Genomic DNA, 19,888 nt, shown 5'->3' with positions numbered 1-19,888 from the left:
TCATTTAATTTTTACTGCATTATACTATTATAATCATTATTATTATTTCCTTTGGGGAAATGTAACCTGAAACTGCAGCTTCTAAGGTGACTGCCTCTGTCCCTTCTGAGGTACTTGTGGCTGTGGGTTCAAGTTTGACTCTCAACAAAGAGACCAAGCCCATTGCTGGGGTTCCCCAAGTACAACAAAAGTTGGTTATAGCTTTAAAAATACTTTGTCACTCCATGTGTGGTAAGAAAATATGAGTCCATTCAGGCATCACATAAGATAAAAATGGGAAACATAGCCTGTAAAGTGTGAACCGTACAGTCAGTCAGTCTTAAAGCGATACCCTGGTTTTAAGGGAAGAACATTTTGGGGTCAGACCCTGCAAGGCAGAAATTTTTGCTCACACCCTTACTGTCTACAGAACCACAAACAGGCCACTTCTCCCTTAGGCTGCAGCTTCCTTACAGGAAAATAGAGATGTTCCTCATTGCCTCTCTTGGGTCTGACACAGATTTTTTACAGATCTGACACATCAGAAGAATTCTTTGACTAGCATGACTCCTCTTGCAGGAGGGCCTCTGATACACATCCAAGCTGAGTGACTGTCATATGGCAAGCTTCCTCCCAAGGAGCACAGCACCAGAAATGGACTCAAGCTAGCAGGGACACTGAGCTTTTTACACTCCATAAGGTGTCTCCTCACAGGTGACTCAGTTATCCCTGAATCAGGCAGCCAACAAACACCTGGATTGAGCTGGCCATCAGCGGGGCTACAGTAGTGTAGTATTAACACATTATAACCAACACAAAGCCCAGACTGCCTGTGTTGCTCGCAGTCAGAGTCATCTCATTCGGCTTTCATCCTTCAAACACTTCTACAACAAAGAGATCATGTACTCCTATGTGCTGGCAGTACGTTAGGGCCTGGAGATAAAGAAGTGAATGAGAAAACATGGTCTTCACCTTCATGGAGTGGCGGTGGGCAGCTCAAGACAACCATGCCAGGCAGCCAGATAGTGCTGTGACTAGGGAAGTCTCTGTGATTGTCTGAGAACATGGGGCTGGGTTTGTTTCCCAGGGTGGAAATTTAACCCTAGGGTGGCCTTAACAAACTGCTGTTTGGATAACAGAAGTTCATTGTGTCACAGTGCTGGCGGTGGAAGTCAAGAGACCAAAGTGAGGGCTGTGAAGCAGAATCTGATCCCTGCTTCCCCCCAGCTTCTGATGGGTGCTGGCCATCTTTGGTGCTCCTAGCCTTGCGCATGTATCACCTGACCTTGACCTTCATTTCCACATGGGCTTCTCCCTTGGAGTGTGCCTGCATCCAAATTTCCTCTTCTTATAAGGAGGCCCATCATATGGAAGTAAGGCCCACTCTGTGACCTTATTTTCTCTGATTATCTCTGTTAAAGACTTTATCTCCAAGGACAGTCACATTCACAAGTGCTGGAGGCCAGGACTCCAGCATTATTTTGCAGCGATACAATTCAACCCATAACCAGGGTGGAGGCGTTTTCAGTGGAACTGGGGCAATAGTACTCTCCAATCCAAAACCTAGCATATGAGGAGCTGGCTGCATATTTAGGAAGAAGTTTTCCCTGTTGTGTTTAGATGCTTGTGTTTAGATGCCCCCCAAAGCCTCATGCAGTCATAGGTGGGGCTTTTTCAGAGATGGGTGGATCTAGAGTGTGTGACCCTAGAATTGGCTCATGGTGCAATGCTAGGCTTAAGGCCACTAGAATTAAGGGTGTATCATTACTAAATCAGTACACGGATTGATTTGGCAGTGCCTTAATCCTGGTAGTCTGGGTACAGTACAAGGGACAGAAAGAGGCTTGTCTTCTCCCTTGTTGCTTTTGCTACCTTGTGGGCACCGTGAATGGTTGCCCCTCTGCCATATATCAGTCTGCCTTGGAGCCAGCTAATTATGGACTGAATCCTCCATAAACTGTAAGCTAAGTAAACATTTCCTCCTTTAACTTGTGGGTGTTGAGTGTTTTGTCTAGCAATGAGAAAAGTAACTGAGACAGAAATTTATACTGGAGAAATGGGGTTGTTGCTATGACATTACCTGGCCACATGATTCAAAAGCCTTTGGAACTCACTTGTGGGAAAGGGAAGAGTTAGGAAAGGTTCAGAGATGCCTGCTGAAAAAGTACAGCTGGAACACCTTAGGCTGTACTTGATGAGAGATTCTGGTCAGAGCTCAGAAGACCAGAATGCTGATAGAAATTCTGCCAGTAGATCAGGATCAGGAGGTTTCTGCTGGGAAGAAAGACTGCATTGGCTGTTGGACTCCAGATGATGGGTGTTATGCCTTGGCAGAAAGTTTGTTTGCATTTTGTTTGTGTTCAAAGGCTTTGCCTGAGACTGAGATTAAGGGCATGAGACTAATTAATCTGGCAGAAGAAATTTCAAATCAATCTAATGTTGAAGTGGTGGCATGGCTGCTGTTAGGGGCTGTTAGACAGATTTGTGTTGAGAATCAAAAGCAAAGAGCCCAGCAGGATGATTTAAAATGTGAGTTTGGCCAGAAAGGAAGCTCCAGTAAAGCTGTGGACTGCAAAGACAGAGCAGAGAAGATCTTGATTGCTGAGAGGGAATAGGGGAATAGAAAAGATGGCCTGAGGTCATCACAAGAAGCCTTTTGCAGTCTCACAATTGTCAAAGTGAAAGACTTTGGTTTTAAAAAGAGAGTCGTAGAGCACCATGTTCCAAAATGGTGGTAGCTTAGGGAAGTCATTCCTCAGGATTTGGTTTATAGGTACTCTACCTCTACAACCAAGAGAGAAAGAAGCCATGCTAAAGCTCCATCTGACATCAGACCTTGGCATCATCCATGTGGTGCTGGTTTTAGGTGCATGCAGAATTCAAGAGTTGTGGGGTCAGGAAAGCTTCCAGACAGAGTTCAGAAGGAGGACTTCAAAGCACGGCAGTGTGCCCATGAAAGGACAGTGTGTGAAGCTGTAAGTGTGATGCCGAAGGTACAGTGGTGACCCCAGAAGTTTCAAGAAGTCAGGAACAAAAGTTTGCCAGCTCCTCATATGCTAGGTTTTGGATTGGAGAGTACTATTGCCCCAGTTCCACTGAAAACACCTCCACCCTGGTTATGGGTTGAATTGTATCGCTGCAAAATAATGCTGGAGTCCTGGCCTCCAGCACTTGTGAATGTGACTGTCCTTGGAGATAAAGTCTTTAACAGAGATAATCAGAGAAAATCTTATGAAGAAAACTATAACAGGGAATAGATCTGGCACCAGACAGAAGCCATGGGAGCTACAAACACCTGCAGTGCTATAGGGGAGGAGCCACCCAAGCCCTTTGGAGTTCACAACTTGCCACAGATTGCTGGGGATGCTGGACATGGAACTGTAAGAGTTAATGTTTGCCCTGCTAGATTTTGGTCTTGCTTAGATCCTATTCTTTTATATCCCTGTTTGTAAGTTTTGGAATGGAGATGTTTGTCTTGTGCCATTGAATGTTGAAAGTGTTTAACTTTCTTTTTACTTGTATAGGGGTTTGCAGCTAAGAGTTTGCCTTAAATCTCAGAGGAGACTTTGGACTTGAACTTTTCAGTAATGCTGAAACTTTTAGGAATTTGGCAACTCTCAGAGATGGATTAAATGCTTTTTTTGCATAAAGAGATATGCATGAGTCTTGGGAGGCCAAGGCAGAATGTTATGGCTTGTGTCTAGATGTCCCCAGAAGGCCTCATGCAGTCTTAGGTGGGGGCCTTTCAGAGGTGGCTGGATCTATAGTGTGACCCTGGAATTGATTCATGGTGCAGTACTAGGCTCATGGGCCTAGGATTAAGGGTGTGAGTGCTACATACCCTAAGAAGTCTTGATAAAATAAAAAAGGCAGAAAGATGCTTTTGATGTCCCTTACTGCTTTTGCTGTATTCTACCCACCATGAACTGTTGCCCTTCTGCTAAGCCACACTGCCTTAGAGCCAGCCAATTATGGGCTGAAACCTCTACAACTGTGAGCTAAATAAACCTTTCCTCCTCTAACTCATGTTGGGTATTTTGTCTCAGCAATGAGAAAAGTAACTAAGACACCTGCGGCAGATTGATAGCACATAGGGTAGAAGAAAACACTGTAGCCTTGGTTGGGGCAGTTTCAGTTTGGTCAGAACACAAAGTACAGAGATGGTGCTGGAGGACTAAGTGGGACAAATGCAGAATCGCACAGAGAGTTGTAGTCAGGGTCATTTTGTCCTGAGGGCAGTGGGGAGCTATGCACAGGTCTTCTGAACAGCATTGCGGTCAGAATCCATGTGTGGCAAGATGTTGGTCCTCCTGCAGCAAGATGCAGCTCCATTCTGGTTAGCCTCATTTCCCTTGCAGGCTCTGCCTAAGCTTGGGTTTGGGGAGAACATGAGTTGTGCCCCAGGAGAGGAGTCCTGTGTTTGGAAGGAGAAGGAAGCCTGTTTCTGGTTAGTACTGGCCACATGGTGCAGATGGGAGCACACTGGGAATAACTCAATGTGGTGGGTGTATAATGGATAGGGTAAGAGAGAGGTGGGCCTCCTTGGATTGGTCCTGTCTTCCCACTACTCCACCCTGCCAGCTCACTGGGTCCTTCCTCAGGGTGCACTGTCCCACAAAGCCTCCTTTCTTCACTTCTGAACCTTCTTCCCAGTAGTCTCCTTCATCCAACTGCCCTATGGTTCATCTGCCTTTTCTTCTCCAGCCTACCTGGAAGAAAATTTCCAAAATGCCTTTAAAGAGAGCTGTACACATCCCTGTTTGTTCATCTGAGCAGAGCCTCCAGACTAGAAGAAAGGACAGAAAAGCAGGATGAGGTGTTAGAGATGTGTGCCTTACACATCATGCATCCCCTCCAACAATCAGAGTGCATCATCTGCTGAGCAACTCTTGGGATATGGGTGTAAAAGTGCGGGTACCACCTGGTCCTGGTGCTCCAGGCCCTGAATCCTAGGAAACACAGGAGGCAGCTTCTGTCCTGCCTGGCACAGATGTTCTGTGCACATAACAGAAAGGGGACATTTCAAGACCTTGTTTCTGGCAGACACCACTGTCTGGAGGGACATCAGGCACACAGAGAAGTGTCTTTGGGTGGCATAAGCCTTTGAGGGATCCTGGAATGCTCATTTCTCTTGAAGGATGGCAGTCAGCCTCCACCAGTAATACACATCCAGCTCTGCCTGCTGCAGCTGAAAGTCCTTGTGCCTCAGAGAAAGGAGTCGGCTTTGCTTTGGGTTCACGGCTGGTTTCACGCGTTCGTTATTTTTCATCATGAAGTACTGTAAATCAGAGAAGCCCACGGCCACCTGAACTGATGCTTTGAAGGTGCTGGTTTACTTTGTCTCCACGTGTGTGGCATGGTTGTGGCCTTGGTGTGATCTGAAGTTGAGCTCCCTGGGCCCCTGTTTCTGGGAAGCAGCAGCCAGTGCCCCACAGGGGCAAAGCCACTGGCATCTAGACAGAGCAGGTTGTAATTGCCAGAGGTTTATTCTTTATGAGATCCTCCCCACAGTAGCGCTGAGTCCCAACAGATACTGCGAAATGAGATTCCACTCTTCAGAGAAAATAGCCATGCTTTGGAGAAAGGGTTCACGATGCCGCTTTGTTGGAAGAGAGAATCCTAAATAAGATCACGTTTTAGTTCCAGCACAGACTGTGGGATGATGAAACATCACAGCAGGGGAAGAGCTCACAGATCATCTTGTCCAGGGGTTTCCATTGCAGATGTTCACAGAGCCAGGCAGAGAATGTAAATGTCGGTACAAAAGCAAAGAAAGTGCTGGGCCTGTGAGGGCCCAGAAGTCACAAGCCACTAAAGATCCCCAATTCAAAATAAATGCATGCTGTGCCAGACAGACAAGCTGCTCTGGACCTGTCATACAGACTGGTTGTTTATGACCACTGTATAGCATAATTCTCTCATTTAATAATTGGGATAACTGAGCCTCCAAGCAATAGCTAATGCTCATGGCATGTTTCCCTCTGGCTAGCACTATTTTTAATGCATTACTTAAATTCCGTCAGTCCAGGAGTGTCCCTTTGTCTCCTGTTGTGTAGATGAGGACACTGACATACAGAGAGGTTAAATAGCTTTTCCAAGGCTACAGAGCCAACAAATGGCAGAGTGATATTCTAAAGGGCAGTCTGTCTCCACTGCCCAGGCTCTGAACCCCTTCCTTGCCCTGCCATGTAGTCTAGGTGCCCTTCAAGCAGGGAAGTGCTCTGCTCACTGGGTGAGACCCTGGACTCTTAGGATGATAGCACTGGAGCTGCTTCTCAAGAGGTTATAGATAGCTCACGGGGTAGAGCCAAGCTTTGCATCCAGACCGATTGGCTTACAGGCTCAGCTTTTGTGCCGACCAGCTGGTGGGTATGAGGTGAACTGGTGCAATCTCCAAGTCTTGGGAAAGCTAGGGTCCTGAGAACAAGGATGTGACAGCTTCCTCCCTAGGCAGGTGAAGTTCTCATGAAAAATGGAACCACACCAAGCCTAGACATGTTTCATGCCCCTAAATATTGGAGTCCTCTGTGTACTTTCCCAGCAGCTTTTCCATGAAGGTTTATTAGTTCCACAGCTGGATTTTCACTCCCATTAGACCATCCACTGTTGGGCACTAGCACAGTTATCCTGAGTGGCTTGCCCAAGCTGCAGAAGTTAATGGGATGAGTAATTATCTCAGAGAGCAAGAAACACGACCATGCTCCATGCTGCCAACATCCTGGTGCTGCAGCTGTAGACAGTGCCGCTCTGATGGACTCTCCATGATGCCTGTGATGATACCCTCCTGGGAAGCAGTAGCCAGTCCCCATCACTGGCCTGAGCGAGTGCCAGGCTGAGGCCATTTGGTGTGTGGGCCTCCTGGCATGGTGTGGCTGGCATCTGGCATTGCTAATTGTGCCACATAGCCTTTTGTCCAAGAGAAGATCAGCTGTCAGTAAATGGTCCGCAGCATGGGCACCATCCCTAATTGGAGCAGGGTTGGGATGATCTCTGAGGTATTGTGGAGATGCAGGCCTGAGAATGCTTGGCACCGAGTTGACCTGTAAACTTATCCTGGCCCGGCATGGACCTGTTCCCCAAGCCTCATAGTTTCCTCACCTGTAAGGTGGGAATAAAAACTTATCACCAATAATGATTCTGAAGTCGAAATGAGCCAACCCTTGCAACAGCACTTGACTCAGAGTAGGGCCCCTTCCATCCCCTGAACTCAAACAAAACTCATTATTAACAAACATAGCTCTTTTCTCGACTCCCTTTGCACCAGCGTTTATACCCTTGTTAAAGCGAGTTCTCTGCAAACTGATTCAAAATAGCTGGCAGCTTATAGCTTCATGTTTAATTACAGCTGGTTTGCATTGTTCCTGCATGCTATAGTATTTTCCTTTTCTCACAAGGGAAGGACATGAGTCTGTTTTCTTGCACGATGAGTACTAATTGCCTCACCTCTAAACAAGGTCAGGTAGGCAGGTGCGTCCTGTGTTGTGATTCCTGTTGCAGCTGCTTTGGTTGGTTTATCTGCCACACGAATCTGTCTCTTCTGGGGTCTCTATCCCACCACTAAGGAGCCCAAAGCTTCTCCTTTATTCCTCTCCTCTTCATGTCCTGGGACCCTTGAGTGTCACACGTAAGGGCTTGCGCATGTGCACATGTTCGTACAAATGCAAGGATATGCACTTATGGGTGCTCTGCAGCTAGCTCTGTCCTAAAGTATGTGGAACGTGTTACCTGGAGTGCCTTCCCTGCTGTCCAGCATATAGGATGTGCCACCTGCTCATTTCATGCATTCTCTGACCCTGTGATTGTCTGGGGAGCATTGATAGTTCATCATTTTTCCATTATCTTTGCACTTCTACAGTTCCATTATAACTATCCTCTAAGTATTTTATGGGCTATTGTTTCTCAAACCTATCCTTAATGCTCTTTGTTATTTATCATTTCTGCTGCTTCTAGTACCTATTAGGTCGTAGAATGTTTTGCCCTCTCCTAAACATCCATGATGTGAAAATATTGTTACCTTTGTTCAGAACACCTTCGATTCCTCTCTCTATGTATAAATTCCTTTTCTTCTTAAGTCTTGACCTTGGCCTCACCTTTTATCTTTGCCCTGACATCCCAGTATTTGATCTGCCAAGCTAGGATAGGCTCAGAACCATGTTTCCATGACTCTTTAATTGTAGCAATGCATTTTGCATGCTGTTTTTAATTGTCTGTGTACATATTAATCCTACCCACTTAGTTGCAGACTGTGTACCATCGCAATGGAATGAGGCTAAAGTGTACAGGTTTTTTTCTTTTCTTTTTTTTTTTGGTTTTTCTCCGGTACCGGGAACCGAACTCATGACCTTGCGCTTGCCAGGCAGGCGCTTTGCCGCTGAGCTAAATCCCCAGCCCCGTGTACAGGTTTTTGTATCAAGAAGTCTGAGTGTGAAGACAGCACCTAGTTTTGCTTCTTCTGTAAGCTTCCATCAAGTCCTTAATCTCTCAGAGCCTCTGTTTCTTCATTTGTAAAATGGGGGTGGGAATAATAGTAACTTTATGAAAGGGTTATTGCCAAGGTTAAATGAAGCAGTGCGAATGAAGTCTTAGTGAAGTCTAGGAGTTACTCTCATGTCTTTCTTCTACTATATCAGGTGACTGCCAGGGAGCAGATATGGAAGATGGGCTCAGACATCTGCAACAAAAGGAGGAGAGGGAAGGAGGGATGGTGAAAACAGTGCATCACGGAGAAAAGAGACCAGCAGGAGGGGAGGCAGACTATGCCGGGAGGGAGGGAAGGCACCTTCACAGCCTCTCGGAGGGCTGCTGCTCTGATTTGCATTTCAGTCACATTTATGACAGCCTTATAATGGATTAAGAGCCCAGCACTGATATATTAAAGGTTAATGGTGCATCCTGCTTTTGTATTGATTTGTGGCAGCAAATATTTGCGGGTATAGAAAGCTGGGAGCCAGCAATGTTCTTGGCGTGGAAGCACTGCCAGCCTGTGGGGCTGCTTGACACAGCTCCCAGGACACAAGAGCAGGCACCCAGGAGCAGGGACCCAGACAACGTCTGCATTCTGGGGAGACTGTGTTACCTGATGGATGCTGACTTCCTTTATATCCATAAAGATGCTGGATCTTGGACTTCAACTCCCCGAGGATGGACCCTGCAGAGAAGCAGGTCCATTTCCTGGGCTCCTTAGTGATTTGTCCCTGTGATCGCTGTGACCCACACTGCTCTTTGCTGTGCCCCATGGTTCAGGGCCACCACTCTTCAATTCAAACACTGCTGCCTACTTCTCTGTAGGTCACATACCCAACTATTGTCCTGAGTTGAGACTGGCCAACCAAGATGAAGACTTTTCCACTAGAGTTTCCAGCTTAGGTGCTTTAAAGGCAAGAAAAAGTGAATTCATTTATACTGTATGATCAAGGCACATGACCCATGTTTATGGCAGTGTCTACCATGTGTCAGGCAACGTTATGGGTAGGGAGTGAATTAGTCTGATGTGGTGGAACTTTCTTTGGTTTAGCACCAGAAGTCCTGCACCTCAGAAATCTATCTGTCCTAAACAAACTGGCATGGTTACTCACCCATGTTATAGGTGCTGTTTGGCAATAAGCCAAACAGCAATGTATACCAGGTGGGATATGTTTAGTTTTGTCATATGACTTAAGGAGTGAAGTGTTTTATAGTAAAGAAGGGCTCATTTGATTAGAGATTGAGCACCTTCAGAGAAGGAACTAATTAGAGATCTGAGGGCAGAGTCACACATCTGAGGGTGAGATTAAGCTACCAGGACCTCAGCAAAGGAAGACAAGAAAGTAAATATGATGGGAGCAGATTCTTGGGTCCAAATCATGCCATAGGAGGATTCTGGATATTCATTTGAGAGATAGAAGTCAGTGGAAGACTTTGAACAAGGAGGCAACTGGATCTGTCATTGATTTTAAAAGGATCATTCTGCCCACTCCTCAGGGGTAGACTTAGGGTTAAATGTGGAAGCAGAAGAGACTGCTGCAGAGGTTTTGCCTGATTCAGCGGAAAGGTGAAGAGAAGCAGTCAGATTCTAGACCTATCTTGACAGTAGCAGAGATGGAATATGCTGCGCTTACATGTGAGGCATACAAGAAAGAGAGGAATCAGCAATGATCCATGAATTTTGGTCACAACTTTTCAAAGAATACAGCAGTATTTGCAGTGGGAGAACTAGCTGGGTTTTGAGTTTGCAGCTTAAGAGTTTAAGCTTGACTATGTCTGGTCTGGGACCAAATGGAGTTGTCAGCTGGGAAGCTGGCTGAAATTGATGGGGTGGATCAAAGCTGGATAGCCCATTCGGAGTCACTGTGGTACCAGTGTATCTCCAGCCAGTGGATTCATGGGATCCCAGGAAAAGTGATGCCACCAGAGAATAAAAAGGATATCCAAGGATACCCCAAGATCCAGAGTCTGCAAAAAAGAAAGAAATGAATCAGGTGTGCCTTCAAGATGGGAAAAAGACTGCTAGAGAGTGATGTCTCATAAACCAAGGGAAGGAAGGGCTTCAAGAAGGACAGAGTGATGCATCTGTCAGATGCTGCTGGTGGGGGTAGAGTGTGGACTTGACATTGGCTGCTATATTTGAGAGATCATTTATGATCCTGACAAAATAGCCTCCCCTCAGTGGTGGGTAAAAAACTTGAGTAAGGTAAGATTATGAGAAATGAACAGAGGCTGATGGAGTTGATAACCACAGATAACTCCAGAAGAAGAATTAGGTGGTGAACAGAGGAAGGTGCAATAACTAAGAAGGATTTTTTTTTAAAGATAGAAGATGTATGTGTTTTCAAGCCAATGGAAATGATCTGTAAAGAGAAGAAATTTCATGGTGCAGGAGATAGAAGTGATAACTGGAAATGCAATGTATTTTGAGACAACAGGAACGTCTAGGATCTAGGAGACAGAGTTAGACATAAATAGGAGCAAGAGCAGAGCAGCCAGTTTAAATAGGAGGTCAGGCAAGTATTGGTGGTTTTAGAAAAGAGAGTTCTTTAGAAAAGCAAAGCTCTTTACTGATGGGTTCTACTTTCTTAGGCAGTAATAAGCAGGGTCATTTTCTGAGAGTCATCCAGGAGAGTGGGAGAATGAATTGCACAAGGAAATTTAGATTTCCGGGCAGCATCAAAGGCCTGCTTGAAGTTGGTAGGGTTAGTGATTCTAAAGTTAGATCCATCTCCAGCCTGGATTCTCCCTGGCTGTATTCAGCCATTTGGTTATAAACACAGATTTGGTTTAAAGCACAGTTGATTCTTCCAGAAAACACAAACTCAGCACCTGTTGTAGGGTGGTTCAGAGGTAGACCTCTTCCTTGTCCCGAGGGCACTCATGATTGAAGCAGGGGGACAGACCACATGAAGTTTAAGGGACTAAGCATCAAACAGGGCTCAGCCCAGGACAGGTAGGGAATGGGTCCAGCAGGGGCATGGATCCAATCTTCCTGCAGGATGCAACAGCTCGGCTCATGCTCAGTATGGCTTAGCAGGCAGAAGGTGCACCTGAGTAAAGACTGGGAGGCCTAGAGAGCAGCGCTCCTCAGGCTGGCACCCCAAGAGGGAGGAGGGCACGTGTGACAGGCCAGAGGATGCAGTAGGTGGGTCACAGCAGAAGAGGTCCCTCTGACACGGTGAAGGGTGTGGACCTTGATCTCTGCCCCATGTCATGATCTTGGCTCAGTGCCTGGACCTTGGTCACCTGCTACCCAGGGGCTTCCTACAGCACCACTGCTGACTGCCAGGGTCTGGCCTGCCTTCAGCAAGTAGGAAACACATGATGCCTGTGCTCACCTTTCACAGACTCCCATGCAGCCACCTCGGTCTGCTCTGGGGCCAGAGGGGCCAGCTTTGGGTTAGATCCAGGGAGAATGTGTAGAAAGGAGATGTCTTAGTCACTTTTGTCATTGCTGGGACAAAATAGCTGACACCCGCAAGTTAAAGGAGGAGAGGTTTCTCTTGGATCAAAGTTTGTAGAGGTTTCTGTCCATAGTCAACTGGCTAAGGCAGGGAAGCATGGCCAACGAAGCATGGCCAAGGGTGGAGAAGAGCTGTTTATGGCAGGGCAGACACAAAGCAGAGAGGACGAAGGGAGGAGCCAGTGAGGGAGACAAACCCTTCCAGGCCACGGCCCTTATGACTCAACTCTTCCAACCAGCCCCCAGGGCCTAACAGCAAGTCAGCTCTCAGCTCCATAATCCAGTTACCTTCCAGAAGGCTGACCTATGAGAACATGAGGCTCTTTGAGGACATCTCAACATGAACCAGGACACACAAGGGAAACTCCAGCTTTCCTGATGGGGGAGCCTCAGCCTGACCTTTGAACCTTCCTGGGATCATCGAATCCCTTTGAGTTACTGGTCCAGGTCACTTTGTCTGGCTCTGAGGCTATGGATACAGCTTCCCCAGCCCCTGTGGAGCCACTGCATAGCCTGTAAGTGGGGTCCTGTGGAGCCTCTGCATTGCCAGTGACAGGGCTGGGAGGGAGTGAGGCTTCCCTCCTCCAGCCAGATCTTGGCTACCTGGGTGATTGAGGAAAGTGGACACAGGGTGAGAAGAGTGCCCTGAGCTGAGTTCCACTGGCCCAGAAGCGATACTTGGACAGCAAAGGAGTTTTAAAAAATCATTTAGATCACATTTTTTGTTTACAGTATAATAAAAATGCAAATTCTGCAGAAATGCATTTGTGAGAATTGGAAGTCTCACAAGGATTCTCTGCTTATTCATCCTGCTTTTGTTTTTATATTTATTTATATTTATTATAATGGCTGCTTTTCATAAGAATCGAAACAGATACTATGCGTAAATGCTTCGACGTGTCTTTCTCATCTCTGAGCAGTTTTTGGGGGGCATTTCTTAGTCTTAGTGGCGCTGTGGTCCTTCTTGTTCTGAGAGACCCAGGCTCTGAGACTCCAGTGGCTTCTTGAATCCAGGACTAGCACCAAACTCTAGATGTGTACACACAAATCTATGAGAAAGTTCAATTTATAAATTAGGCACAGTCAGATATTAAAAACAATAACTAATGCTAGAATAATTATATTGCTTGCTAAGTTATTCAAAACTTATGAGCAATTTGTTTCTAAAGTTTTTCATGTAGTATATTCAGACCCCAATTGACCATAGTAACTGAAATGGAGAAAAGCAAAATCCCAACTATGTAATCTCTTCCAGTAGTAGAAGCAGACCTTGGGGAGAAAACACTTTAGAGAGAAAGCTGGGGAGGGAGAAGGATACATTACTGGGGTGCCTAGGCCGGCCTCTGGGCACAAGTTTAAAAGGGCTTTGTGGCTTGTGTTACTTTGTCATCCGTCACATGACCCACATCCTGGTGGGTCACTTAGCATCCTGATACAGGACAGCCCACAGCTTCCTCAAGCTAGGATTTGAATTTGCAGTCACTGTGTGACTGCCCAGAATCAAGCCCTGAGGAGGCTGTGGATCCACAGAGCCCAGGGTGACCCCAGCATTAGCCTCCTCCAGCTTCCTAGAAGGCCTCGAGGAGTGATCCAGGTGGAGATGCTGACAGGCTGACTCCCAGCCGCAATACCCAAGCTCCTGGGCAGAATGGCCCCAGTGGATCTCAGTCCTGCCTTTGAGAGCTTACTCTTCTTGGCTCCTCTCTGTCTAGTGCAAGGAAAGAGTTTGGGGGAAGCAGTGCCCTGGATGTGAACTCAGATGGCTGGAACACCCACCCTGGCCTCGTGATACAGTCATTCTTCCATCATCATATGCAGTCCTTACCCTGCTCGGTTGACCTTCCTAGCACTTTCCTTGCTTGATACATGGCATCAGAGGCCAGCCCCTGTACCCGGCAGGCCACTCCTGATCTGAACCTGTTTTCCTACAGCCTGCAAGATAATGCTACTTTCATTTCTTCAAACATTTTAAAGTGTCTCAAAAACAAAGCAAAGCACAAACAGAAGAACAAGGGATATGTAATAGAATTGTGTATGTGGTCATCAGAGCCCACATACGTAACTGTGTGACCCTTTTCAGGAAGTTTGCTGTTGTGGTTTAGTTCTAAAATGTCCCCAAAAGTCTCATGTGAATGGAAGGTGATTGGACCATGGGTTTCAATCAGTAGATGTATACATGGATGAATCATAGCTGAGTGTGCTGTGGGGAGGAGCTGGGTCACTGGGGTATGACCTGTAGGATATGTGCTTGTCTCTGGCTCCCCCCTCCCCTCTCTACTTCCTGGCAGCTGTGAGTTGAGCACCTTTCCTCTGCCAGGCCCGTTCCCTAAGCCATTTCTGCCTTGGAGCCAGCTGACCATGGACTGAACCTTCTGAAAATTGTGGACCAAAATAAAGCTCTCCTCCTTTCAGTTGTGGGTGTCAGGTATTGTGTCCAGCAATGGAAAGGTGACTAATGCATGTGCCAACCCCGGCATTATGTAACTATTGTGGCGGTGTCCATGGTGTGATGCTTGTCTCTCCACCTTCACTAAGTGAACTCAGTGAAAGAGTGAACTTTATGTCACTCTGTCCTCAGACCTGGAATAGGACCTGACTCAAGCAGACATTAAGAACAAAGGGCTTTTTGAATGATTAATGAATGAATGAAAGAAAGAAGTTACCCAGGAACCCTGGCCTTGCATGGGAGAAGGCTCAGAGAGGTCAGAGGCACAGGAGTGCCCTGGAGAGGAAACCTAGGAGGGTTAGGGTGGTGGCCAGGAGGTGCATCAGGGACCAAAGGGCCCATGAGCAGGCTGCGGGCTCCAGGCAAGCAGCCTTGATTGCTTTGTGCAATGTCACCTCCTATAGCATAGGACGTGGGGCAGCACAGTGAGGCTGGTGGAATGATCATAAACACATCTGCACACTGTAGTTAGGACAGCTTCCAATTACTGTAATGAGTGTCCTCACCCTCCTGTATCTTTTGGGCCACTCCACTGCTTTCTTTTCTCCTTCAGGAAGAATAATAGGGCTTTGGGATTTAGATTTATCAGGCCTATGAAATGGCAGCCCCGCAGTTGAAATCTGTATTTGCATATACTGTATATTGATTCTGCTCTTGTTGCAAGTGTATTTATCTCCATTGCCAATGTAAATAATTTCTGTTAACATGCAAAAATGTGTTTATAAACTCGGTATTATTGATTTTCCTCACGCTGCAAACACATTTATCTCTTTGTTAATGAAAATGTATCTAGGAAATAGATTGATTTGTAGGGAAAGGTGTGGGGAAGACGAGAGGTGGGGCTGAGCTGGGAGATTGCCCTTGGCCACAGCCAGAGGAGACATTGGGAACTTCCTTTGTACAATTCCTGTGTACACAGATGACGCTTGCAAAGTCCTTTTGCAAGGTAGTCTGATGTGCTTATCAGTGTCAGCTGTGCTTTTGGCAAGGGAAGACCCAAAAACCAGCAATCCAGGGATGGAGATACAGAGAAGTCGTCACTCCCATTAATCCCAATTCCAGTTTCAGTAGAGTTGGAGGAGAGGGTAAGCTTTGCCAGGGAAAAATCCCAATACTAAACATCATCCAAAGTTGAAGTAAGGTGATGGCAAGCAGGCAGCACTGGGGGAAGCCTTGGGGTGAGACTCAACAGCCAATCCCGGTCCAGCCTGGAGTGACAGTTTTTTTGTTTTGTTTCTTTTGTTTGTTTTTTTTTCGGTACAAGGAATCGAGCTCACAACCTTGCACTTGCCAGGCAGGCACTGTGCTGCTGAGCTAAATCCCCAGCCCCTGGAGTGAGAGTTTTTAAAACCATTCTTCCCAAGCTTCTCCTTGCCCAGCCGCCCACTGCTTCCCCGGCAAGGTCTCTCTGAGGCTGTTACCATCATGTCCACAAAGCAAGAGTGCAAGTGGCCTGCCAGTGGGGTCAGGTGTCTCCTCGCTCATCACTGGTTTAGACTTCTCTAAAGTGCATGCTGTTGACGGGGCCACAGACTAGGTGCTGAGAGGAAGTATTTGCGTTGATCTGGGCAGTGAGATGGAAGCAGGCTGGGCCTCAGTTTTCTTACTGAGTAGACTGATTGGCCAGTGGGGAGATAGGCTCTGATCAGAGGAGTCTGGAAGCTGCAATATGCTGCCACCCACACTTGGTGGCAGGTGTGACCACCCCAGCCAGTGTCTACAACGCCTGTCCTGGGAAAATGATTAAACCACTTGAGTTTCTTACTAGTACCCTAGCAGAACACCCAGATTTATCACACACTGTCTCTGTGCTGAGAGCAATAATTGTATGTATGTGATCCTTCACGTTCATCACCTCTGTGGGGTGGGCATGAATTACAAAAACTAAGACCTCAGACTTTAGATGCCCCAGTCAATGCTTCTGGGACTTGCATCCAGAACAGTCACCCAGAGAGATGAGAAAACACAAGACTGCTGAATACCAGCTCCAGAGTGTCTCTTTTGCTACATCTGGGGTGGGGACCAAGAGGGGAGACTGAGGACCACATTGAAAAGTACCAGATTATATCCAAAAGCTAACGTATCCAGGGGCAGGATATGAATCCAGCTCCGTCAAACTCTAAACCCTGAGTCTTTGTAGCTGGTAAGAGTCACCTCTTGATGCCTGACTGAGCCATACTTTCGCACACTAGGGTCTTCCTGGGTAACTCTTCTCCTGGAACACCCCACCTGGGGTTCTCCTTGGGGCTGCCTCTGCCTGCCCTCCATGACTCAGCTAAAGATTTTTTTCTAAGCCCTGGCCCACAGATCAGCAGCTCCCCTGTGGCTCTGGGATTCCCCCATGCCTCTGTTGCAGTTCTGCTCTGACCACTCCCCTACCACAACCCCCAGAGTGTGTTCACCATTCATCCCATGCTCCAGGTGCCACTGTGAGCCACCCTCTAGATTTCCAGAACTTGTTGGGGAAATACAAGGATGAATGACTTACTAGAGTTGCTTGGTGCAATCCAGGTTGACAGAAACCCCTCCTGCATGCAGCAGGCTGGTCCTTTGTCTCTGTGCTGTGGGTGCCTGGACACTTGTTAGCAGTTGCTGCTGAAGAGAATGGCTTCAGAGTAGTGCTGTGTTGAACGTGCTGCTCGGACAGCCTCCTCCCAGCAAAGCTCACTTTCCACCCAGGTGAGTGTCCTGGATGGCTTCAGCATCTGCGCTGGCTCCTGAATCATCTGCGCTGGCTCCCGAATCATCTGCCCTGGCTCCCGGCTCTGCCCTGGCTCCCACATCTGTGTGGCTGGCTGTCCTGGCTCTTCTTGTCAAAGCACGCTTGGACAACAGGACAACTGCAGGGGAGAGGACAGCTTTGGTGTCCGATGAGTTGAGCCCTCCTGCCAGCCACACAGATAGCCCGGTTCAGTTCTATTCACCTTGAAATACGAAACTGGTCCCTACTGTGTGCAGGACACACTAGTGAGCCAGGAAGCTACTGTTGACAGTGCATCTGTGAGCGGAGCGATTGCCACGCAGATTTGCAGCTGTGCAAGCTGATGGGTCAGGCCTTGGGGTTTCAGTGGTGAGTCTGGAGCGTGGAAGATAGTTTGGGGTTGGAACCATGATCCACACTGGGACAGAAAGGCATGTGGAACCGTAAACATTCCGGCTGCCTCTTTGTCACCCAGAGAGGCTCCCGGAGCTTCTAACCGTGGTCACTGTCATGCATAAAATCCAGGAGAGGGGAAATCTCCATTTCAAATGTGAGGATGGAGGGCAGAGCTCCTGGCTGTTACACATTCAACCCGTGCTAGTGGAAACTACAGTAATTCAGAGTAGTTCAGTATTTAGACTCAGCTGTGTAATTCATCTTGAATGTTTCCCATTCATCAAAGCCTTGTGTTTGTTTGTATTACCATGAGAAAAAAATGGGTGGGGGAACTCCTCCTCCTTTCATTACAGGCAGATGATGACAGAGTTACAACCCTTGGGGTCCTTCAAGCAAAGGAACATCTTGCTTCAATTAGATATAAATAATGAACAATAATTAGAAAGATTTCTTCATCGAATTTGTTATTTTATGTTTCCTTTCATCTGCAATTTTTTGAGACGAATACTGAACTCCGTTGCTATGCCATGTAGCTGGACTGAAGGAATGCCATGGAGAGTGTCCCCAAAGGCAGAGGAAGCTCTGCTCACCGCTGGCTTTCTGTGTGCCTGCTGTGAAGGCTGCTGTCATCCTAAGTCCAGGACCATGCATGCAAAGACAGGGCTCCCTCAGTGCCAAGCATCCTGATTCTTATAATCCAATGGGGACACAGATGTCTAATCCCAGCTCTGAATCATTGCTTCCACTGCCCGAGTGCCCACTGTACCGGGATGTGATTGTAATTTCATAGTGGACCTCATTTCCACCCTCACTTTGGAAAGATCTGGAAACAGGCACAGGGCCTTCATTCCCTTGTCTGGGCCCATAATATTGATGACTGTAGGAGGGGAGCAGGCGTCTGGAGTGCAATGTATCCTCCCCCTTTTTGCTGCCTTCTGAAGTCCCAATGAGAGCTTGCTGCCCCTGAAGACTGCAAGGTGCAGAGATGCCACAGCAAAGTGAGGGTTGGAGTAGCTTCCCCTGGAGAGAGGAAGCAGCTGGATCTTCAAGAGGCTTGTGGAAGTGTGGGGGTGCATGATGGAGCCTGACACCATAGATGGGGGTGGGTGGTCTTTCGCATTCTGAGATGGGCTATGATGCTGTGTGGGTTTGGGACAACCGCAGGGATGGGACCAGAAGACAGAAGGTTGCATAGATCTGGTTGGGAACATTGGCTCTTCCCTTGGGCACAGTGACTCAGTAGAGGGATGCGGGTAGAGAATGATGAGGGCACAGTGACTCAGTAGAGGGATGCGGGTAGAGAATGATGAGGATTAATAAAGAGGACAGATTGAGGTTTCCAGTTGAGAAAGAAAGAGTGACCATCCTGGAGCCTGGCTGTCCACTGGGATTTTTGAGTTTTGCAAATCTGTCTGGCTTCTGACATTCTGTCCACACACTGCTGGGTAACGGTTTTCCAGGGGCAAGTGAAAGCTTTGCACTAGTTAGTTCTTCCTGCTCTGGCTACAGATGGCTCCAGTTAATGGTGGTTTAACTTAGGAATTTTTGACTTTACGATGGTACCAGAGCAATAAGCAGTTAGTACATCTGTACTTTGAATTTGGATCTCTTCCCAGGTTAGTGGTATATAGCGTTATCCTTTCTTATGGTGCTGGACAGCAGGAGCAAGCCACAGCTCCCTGTCAGTCTTAGGATCACCAAGGGAGACAACAGTCACTCTGCAGTGTGCTGTGTGGCCAGAGAGTTTTTTTTTTTTCTGGTATGGGGAATTGAACTCACAACCTCGTGCTTGCTAGGCAGGCGCTGTGCCACTGAGCTTAAATCACAAGCCCCTGGCCAGAGAGTTTTGGATATGCGTATTTGGTAAATTGCATGAGATATTCAACACTCTCTTACAGGTTTTGTGTTGCATCATTTTGCCCAACTACAGGCCAGTGCAAATGTTCTCAGTATGTTTAAGGTGGGCTAGGCTGAGCTCTTATGTGTGATAGGTTAAAAGTATTAAATATATTTTCAAATTATAATGGGTTTATTGAGTTTCAACCCCTTCATACATTAAAGAACATTTGAATTTCTCCTTCTGAAAGGAAATCTTGTCCTCTGTTGCCAGCTTGGACATCTCTTCCTGGGCTACGGATAGATAGCCTTTCTGATGTACTCTGTCCCTGCACCATGAACCAAGCTTGAGCTACCTGCCTATCCTCTACCTACAACAAACCCAAGGCCTCAGGAGTGCAGTGTCTAACATTTAGCATCTTGTAAATAATTGCAATGTCTGAAAATCATTAAATCTCCCATAAAAATCTGATTTTCTTTATTTAAAAAAAGAAAAGTTGGCTGGGGCAAGGTGCTCAAAGTCAGTAACTAGGGGGATGCCAGCACATCTTCAGGCTTTGGAGGGGGCGCCTCTTCACTGACATGGCCCCTTAGAATCTGC

At 47.1% G+C, this 19,888-nt stretch overlaps 1 protein-coding gene across 1 annotated transcript in view; it reads left to right on the top strand.

Moving 5' to 3' along the window:
* Positions 1-19,888, top strand: part of Grid1 (glutamate receptor, ionotropic, delta 1) — a 661,017-nt gene that overhangs the window by 587,436 nt on the left and 53,693 nt on the right. The window lies entirely within an intron of this gene.

This window comes from Chinchilla lanigera, unplaced genomic scaffold (genome assembly GCF_000276665.1).
Source record: "Chinchilla lanigera isolate Chin_1 unplaced genomic scaffold, ChiLan1.0 scaffold00109, whole genome shotgun sequence".
Classification (NCBI taxonomy): Eukaryota; Metazoa; Chordata; class Mammalia; order Rodentia; family Chinchillidae; genus Chinchilla; species Chinchilla lanigera.
The sequence above is the reverse complement of the archived record's forward strand: the minus strand, read 5'-3'. Positions and strand labels throughout refer to the sequence as shown.